The 7,683-nt window shown below is 39.1% G+C and overlaps 1 pseudogene; it reads left to right on the forward strand.

Annotated features, from left to right (window-relative positions):
• Nucleotides 1-2,983: 2,983 nt before the first annotated feature.
• LOC136317626 (M-phase phosphoprotein 8 pseudogene) lies at nt 2,984-5,300 on the forward strand (annotated as a pseudogene).
• Nucleotides 5,301-7,683: the final 2,383 nt, after the last annotated feature.

Below are 7,683 nucleotides of genomic sequence, written 5' to 3' on the forward strand. Positions count from 1 at the left end.
TGCCCTGGCTGGATAGTTCAGTAGGTTAAAGCATTTTCCTGAAGCACAGAGGTTGCAGGTTCCATCCCCAGTTAGGACATGTGCGGGAGCACGATGTTTCTCTCTGTCTCTCTCCCTTTTTTTCTCTTTAAAATCAATAAAATAAACCTTTAAAAAGATTTGGACTCCACACAAACACCCCATTCAAAAAGCATTTGTTTACAGCCCTGGCCTGTTGGATTAGTTGTAGAACATTGGCCTGGTATGTGGATGTCCCAATTTCAATTTCCTGTCATGGCACACAGGAGAAGCAACCAACTGCTTCTCCACCACCCTTCTTTCTTTCTCTCTCTCTCTCTCTCTCTCTCTCTCTCTCTCTCTCTCTCTCTCTCTCTTCCCCTCCCACAGTTATAGCTCATTTGGTTAAGCACATTGGCCAGAGCACTAATGATGTCTGTCTCCATGGGGCCTCCATCTCAGGTGGTAAAAATAGCTTGGTTATGGGCATGTCCCCAAATGGGAGTTGTGGGATGGATTTCAGTCAGGGTGCATGCCAGAGTCTGTCTTTCTTTTCCCCCTACTCACTTGGAAAAAATTAATAAACACCCATTTACAATCTCTAGCATCAAAAAGATATTATTAGCTCTAGTTCCTCAAATCAATAATATTTAAAATAATTTAGCTGATGGTTTATCATATGTGGCCTTTATCATGTTGAGATATTTTCCTTCTATACCCATTTTGTTGAGAGTCTTAAACATAAAATTGTGTTGTATTTTATAGAAAGCCTTTTCTGAATCTATTGATAAGATCATGTGGTTTTTGTTCTTTGTTTTGTTGATAGAGTGTATTACGTTAACTGTTTTACATATGTTGAACCATCCTTGAGATTCTGGGATGAATCCCACTTGATCATGATGTATTATTTTTTTTAATATGTTGTTGTATTCGATTTGCTAGTATTTTGTTTAGTATTTTAGCATCTGTACTCATCAGCAATCCCTCTACTGGGTATATACCCCCAAAACTCAGAAACATTGATACGTAAAGACACATGCAGCCTCATGTTTATTTCAGCATTGTTCACAGTGGCCAGGATATGGAAACAACCAAAAAGCCCATCAATAGATGACTGGATAAAGATGTGGCACATATACACTATGGAATACTACTCAGCCATAAGAAATGATGACATCGGATCATTTATAGCAAAATGGTGGGATCTTGATAACATGATATGAAGTGAAATAAGTAAATCAGAAAAAAACAGGATCTGCATTATTCCATATGTAGGTGGGACATAAAAGCAGAATACACATTCTTTTCAAATACACATAGAACATTTTCTAGGATAGAATACATGTTAGCTGACAAAACCAGTCTTAACACATTAGAAAATGCTGAAATCATATCAGTTATTTTTTGTGACCACAATGATATAAAACTAGAAATCAATAACAGGAAGAGAATCTATATACAAATACTTGAAAGTTAAAGAACAATCAATAGATCAAAGAAGAAAACAAAAGGGAAATTAAAAAAAATACTTGGAGACAAAAATGAGGACATAATAACCAAAACTTACAACGTACAGCAAAAGTAGTTCTAAAAATTTATAGCAATAAATGCATATATCAGAGGACGAGTGGATTAAAAAGCTTTGGTACATATATACTATGGAATACTACTCAGCCATAAGAAATGATGACATCGGATCATTTACAATAATATGGATGGACCTTGATAACATTATATGGAGTGAAATAAGTAAATCAGAAAAAAAAAAACTAAGAACTATATGAATCCATACATAGAAGGGACATAAAAATGAGACTCAGAGACATGAACATGAATGTGATGGCAACAGGGGTAGGGGGTGGGGGGAGGGGGGATGGGGTGAAGAAGGAGACAGGGGTTGGGGGAGGGGAGGGGCACAAAGAAAACCAGATAGAAAGTGACAGAAGACAATTTAACTTTGGGGGAGAGGTATACAGCACAATCAAATGTCAAAATAATCTAGAGATGTTTTCTCTCAATATATGTACCCTGATTTATCAATGTCACTGCATTAAATTTAGTAAATAAATTTTAAAAAAAAGAAAAGAAAATATGAAAAGCAACAAGAGAAAACAGTTCCCTACAAAGAACCTCCTGTAAGACTGTCAACTGATTTCTCAACAGAAACTTCACAGGCCAGAAGGGATTGGTAAAAAATATTCAAATTGATGAAAAGCAAGAACCTGCAAACAAGATTATTCTATACAGCAAAGCTGCCATTTAGAATCAAAAGACATAATCAAATGTCAAAATAACTTGGAGATATTTTCTCTGAACCTATGTACCTGACTGATCAATGTCACCCCATTAAAATTAATAATAAAGGGAAAAAAAGAAATAAAATTGGATGGACTCAGAAAAAAAATGATATATACAGAGCTTCCCAGACAAGGAAAAACTGAAGAAGTTTATCTCCATCAAAAACAGTGTTATAGGCCCTGGCCAGTTGGCTCAGCGGTAGAGCATTGGCCTGGTATGCTGGGGACCCGGGTTCGATTCCTGGCCAGGGCACATAGGAAAAGCACCCATTTGCTTCTCCACCCCCCCTCCTTCCTCTCTGTCTCTCTCTTCCCCTCCCGCAGCCAAGGCTCCATTGGAACAAAGATGGCCCGGGCGCTGGGGATGGCTCCTTGGCCTCTGCCCCAGGCGCTGGAGTGGCTTTGGTCGCGGCAGAGCGACGCCCGGGAGGGACAGAGCATCGCTCCCTGGTGGGCAGAGCATCGCCCCTGGTGGGCGTGCCGGGTGGATCCCAGTCCGGGGCATGCAGGAGTCTGTCTGACTGTCTCTCCCCGTTTCCAGCTTCAGAAAAAGAAAAAAAAATTCCCACTTTAAAAAACAAAACAAAATTGTAGTCGCTCCGGCGAGCGCACAAGAGCCGTGCGGGGAGCGAGGAATTCGCTGGGCGTGCGTCGCCACCGCTCGCACGGGGCTTTGTAGATCTCCTGCTATGGCCGAGGCGATTGCAGAAGGGACGAACGTGGCTGCGGTTCCCCTTACGGGTACCCAGGGCCAGGGCGAGCCGCCTACAGGCGAAGGCGAGGGGGCGGTGGGCGAGGAGAGGGACGCGGTCACGAGAGGAGCAGAGGCCGTGGGAGACAGTGAGGAGGACGGGGAGGATGTGTTCGAGGTGGAGAGAATCCTGGACATGAAGACTAAGAGGGGTAAAATCCTTTACAAAGTTCGATGGAAAGGATACACGTCAGATGATGACACCTGGGAGCCCGAGGTTCACCTTGAGGACTGTAAAGAAGTTCTTCTTGAATTTAGGAAGAAAGTTGTGGAGATCAAAGCTAAACAAGTCAAGAAAGATATTCAGAGACTGTCCTTAAATAATGACATATTTGAGGCAAATTCTGATAGTGATCAGCAAAGTGAGACAAAAGAAGATACTTCTCCAAAAAAGAAAAAGAAAAAATTAAGGCATAGAGAAGAGAAAAGTCCAGATGATATGAGAAAGAAAAAAGCAAAGGCTGGGAAACTAAGAGAGAAACCCAAACCAGACCTGGAGAGCTCTGAAATTTCAGTTTTTGATTTAAGGACAAAGAAAAGAATTTTGGAAGCCAAAGAAGAATTAAAGGAATCCAAAAAGCCCAAAAAAGGTGATATTAAAAAAAGTAAGGAATTAAAGAAAGTTAAAAAGGGTGAAATAAGGGATTTAAACCCTAAAATAAAAGAAGATTCCAAAGAAAACAGAAAAACAAAAAGAGAGAAATGTGTTGAATCTCAGTTGGAATCTGAATCAGGTGTACTTGATCACCCCTTTCAGGAGGGTGACAGTGAAGATTTCCAGCCTGACATTAAAAGTGGAAAAGAGAAAGCAGGGCCGGACACAGCTCAAGATGTTGTAGACAGACAGCTGGATGGCTCCAGAAGTGCTGACGAGGATGCTGACATCAGGGGAAAGAGAAACAAAAAGAAACCCAGAAAAGCTGAGGAACTTAGAGAGAGCAGAAAGCCAGAAAACAGGAACATTTCTTTAGAGAAGAAAAATGCACATAAAAAGCAAAGGAATCAAGACAAAAGTAGAAGTACCACAGAGGCAGATAACCTGGCGCCTGTACCTGCCCAGACGCAGAAATGCTCACGATTGGCTGGTGAAGAGAGGGGCCTTTGGTCCAGTGACTCGGCTGGGGAAGAGAAAGAGGCCAAAAAAACAACAAAACAAAACAAAACATAAAAACAAACCTAAAGAAAAATATCAAAAAAGGCATGATTTGGACAAGGAAGAAAGAAGCCACAGAGAGTCAAAGGGATTAAAGACATTTAAGGAAATCAGAAATGCATTTGATTTATTTAAATTAACTCCAGAAGAAAAAAATGATTTTCCTGAGAATTATCAGAAAAGAGAAGAAATACCACTGGATTGTAATTTTGCAGAAGATCACAAAGCCAAGGAAAACAAACAGGTACTTAAAGAAAGGAGAAATACCAGAGATGAGACAGACACGTGGGCATATATAGCTGCAGAAGGTGATCAAGACGTGCTAGAGGGCATGTTCCAAGCTGAGGAGAATTCTGATGGCAGACAGCAGATTTTGAGTCTGGGCATGGATCTGCAGCTGGAATGGATGAAACTAGAAGATTTCCAAAAGCACCTTGATGGTGAAGATGAGAACTATTCTGCAACAGATGCCATTCCAAGTAATTTATTGAGGAATGCTGTGAAAAATGGGGATTATATTACAGTGAAGGTTGCCCTTAATTCAAATGAAGAATATAACCTGGACCAAGAGGACTCCAGCGGAATGACGCTGGTGATGCTGGCTGCAGCCGGAGGGCAGGACGACCTGCTGAGGCTCCTCCTTAAAAAGGGGGCCAAAGTGAACGGCAGACAGAGGAATGGGACCACCGTGCTCATCCACGCAGCTGAGAAGAATTTCTTAACTACAGTGGCTATTCTTTTGGAAGCAGGAGCTTTTGTAAATGTCCAGCAAAGCAGTGGTGAGACAGCTTTAATGAAGGCCTGTAAAAGAGGAAATTCAGACATTGTAAGACTTGTAATTGAATGTGGAGCTGACTGCAATATTTTGTCGAAGCACCAAAATAGCGCAATGCATTTTGCAAAGCAGTGTAACAACGTGTTAGTGTACGACTTGCTGAAAAATCATTTAGATACACTTTCAAGAGTAGCAGAAGAAACCATAAAGGATTACTTTGAAGCACGCCTTGCTCAAAAAAAAGAAAAAAAGAAAAAAAAACATGAAAAAAAAGAAAAAAACAACAACAACAACAACAAAAAAACAGTGTTATACAGTGTTATATGAAATGGTAAGAGATCTAAATATGAGCAATAAAATGGCAATAAATACATATCTATCAACAGCTGAATCTAAACAAAACAAAATAAAATAAATGAAGAAGCAGAACAGAAGCAGACTCAGAGGTAGAACCTTTTGATAGTTTCCAGATTTGCAGGGAGGTAGGGTGAATATGGGTGAAAAAGGTATAGGGATTAAGTACAAATTGGTTGTTACAGAATAGTCATGCATTTTAAGAACATCAAAAGTCATATCTCAGTGACTGGATGCATGCAGATGTGTCTATATCCTTTGACTTTATCTAATACATCATGTCTGGCTATCAAGAAAAATGTTTAAAACATACTGCAAGCCTAAAAACATAGTTTGAATAAACAGAATAAGCAACAGAACCTCTCTCAGATATATATAGCATCAGAATAATCAGAATGGGAATTTAAAATGAAAACTATGATTAACATTAAGGGCACTAATGGATAAATTAAACAGCATGAAAAATGTGATGGCATTATAAGCTGATTGCAAATAAAGCAGATGGGAATATATAAGAAAGTTTAAGACTAAAAAATTGGTAGAGATATAAAACATTAACAGAAATAAAGAATGCTTTTTGATGGGCTCATTAGTAAGCTGGATATGGCTGAAATATACTCTGAGTGTGAAGAATGTCAAAACAGAAAAGCAAAGAGAAAAAAGACTGGGGGGAAAAGTTACAGAACTGAATATCCAAGAACTGGGCAACTACTACAAAAGATGTAACATATACATAATGTGCTTCCAGAAGGAGAAATAAGAGACAAAGAAATAGAAGAAATATTTCATGCAATAATGACTGGAAATTTCCCCAAATTAAAGTCAGATACAAAGTGACAGATATAGGAAGCTCAGAGAACAACAAAAATAATGACACCTAAGCATATCATATCAAACTGCAGAAGATCAAAGATAAGACAAAAATCTTTAGTCTGTGTTTATTTTACTTTTTAGTTTATTTTGTTTGTTAGATTCAACATATGATTAAAATTATATGGTACTTATCTTTCTCTGACTGGTTTACATTGCTTAGCATATGATCTCCAAGCCCATTCATGCACAGTAGTGGGTGGTAGAGGGAGGGTTAGTGAGGGAGGTGAACAGATAGAGTAAAAAAGGACAAAAGAAAAAAAAAACCCAAGAACATAGACAACAGTGTGGTGATTGCCAGGGGTAGGGGAAGTTGAAGAATGTATAGTGGAAATAAATGGTGATGGTGAAGATTTGACTTGGAGTGGGGGCTGTGGTGAACACACGATATGATGTACAGAAATGTATTGTAAAATTAGGCACCTGAAACTTGTATAATTATGTTAACCAGTGTTACTCCAATAAATTGAATTTTTTAAAATAACATAATACTATATAAAAATTAAAAAAAAAGAAAAAATCTTGAAAAAAGCCAATGGTAAATAATACTATATTTAGCCTGACCAGGCGGTGGCACAGTGAATAGAGCGTCGGAATGGGATGCAGAAGACCCAGGTTCGAGACCCCGAGGTTGCCAGCTTGAGTGAGGGCTCATCTGGTTTGAGTAAAAAGATCACCAGCTTGAGCCCAAGGTTGCTGGCTCGAGCAAGGGGTTACTCGGTCTGCTGAAGGCCTGTGTTCAAGGCACATATGAGAAAGCAATCAATGAACAACTAAGGTGTTGCAATGCGCAACGAAAAACTAATGATTGATGCTTCTCATCTCTCCGTTCCTGTCTGTCTGTCCCTGTCTATCCCTCTCTCTGACTCTCTCTCTCTGTCTCTGTAAAAAAATAAATAATAATAATAATACTATATTTATAGCAGAGTAAAGATTAGAATTATATTTGACTTCTTAATATTATACATGCAGCCCTGGCCAGGTAGCTCAGTCAGTTAAGAGTGTCGCCTGGAAAGGACAGCGTTGCATTTTCACTCCTCAGTCAGGGCACACACAAAAATAACCAATGTGTGCACAAAATAGGAAAACCAAATGAATGCTTCCCTTCTCCCTCCCCCTCTCTCCCTTTCTCTCTCTGTTTCTCTAAAAATAAAAAATAAAATTTTAAATATGACAGCTCAGTAGGGTATAGCATCATCCTGAAATAGAAGATGCCAGTTCGATTCCCTGCCCAGGTACACACAGGCAGTAGCTGGATGTTCCTCTCTCTCTCTCTCCCTGCCTCTCAAAAAAAAAAAAAAAAAAAAAAAAAAAAAGAAGCATACATGCAAGAAGAGAGTGAAGTGAAATAAAGTGTTGAGAGGAAAACTCATCAACCTAGAATTCTGTATTCTATGAAATTATTCTTCCAAGATAAAAGAGAAATAGACTTTCTTAGACAAAAATTAAAAAAAAGAAACCTGAGGAAATTTGTTGCTAGTAGGTC

The sequence above is a fragment of the Saccopteryx bilineata genome, chromosome X (genome assembly GCF_036850765.1).
Source record: "Saccopteryx bilineata isolate mSacBil1 chromosome X, mSacBil1_pri_phased_curated, whole genome shotgun sequence".
Taxonomy (NCBI): domain Eukaryota; kingdom Metazoa; phylum Chordata; class Mammalia; order Chiroptera; family Emballonuridae; genus Saccopteryx; species Saccopteryx bilineata.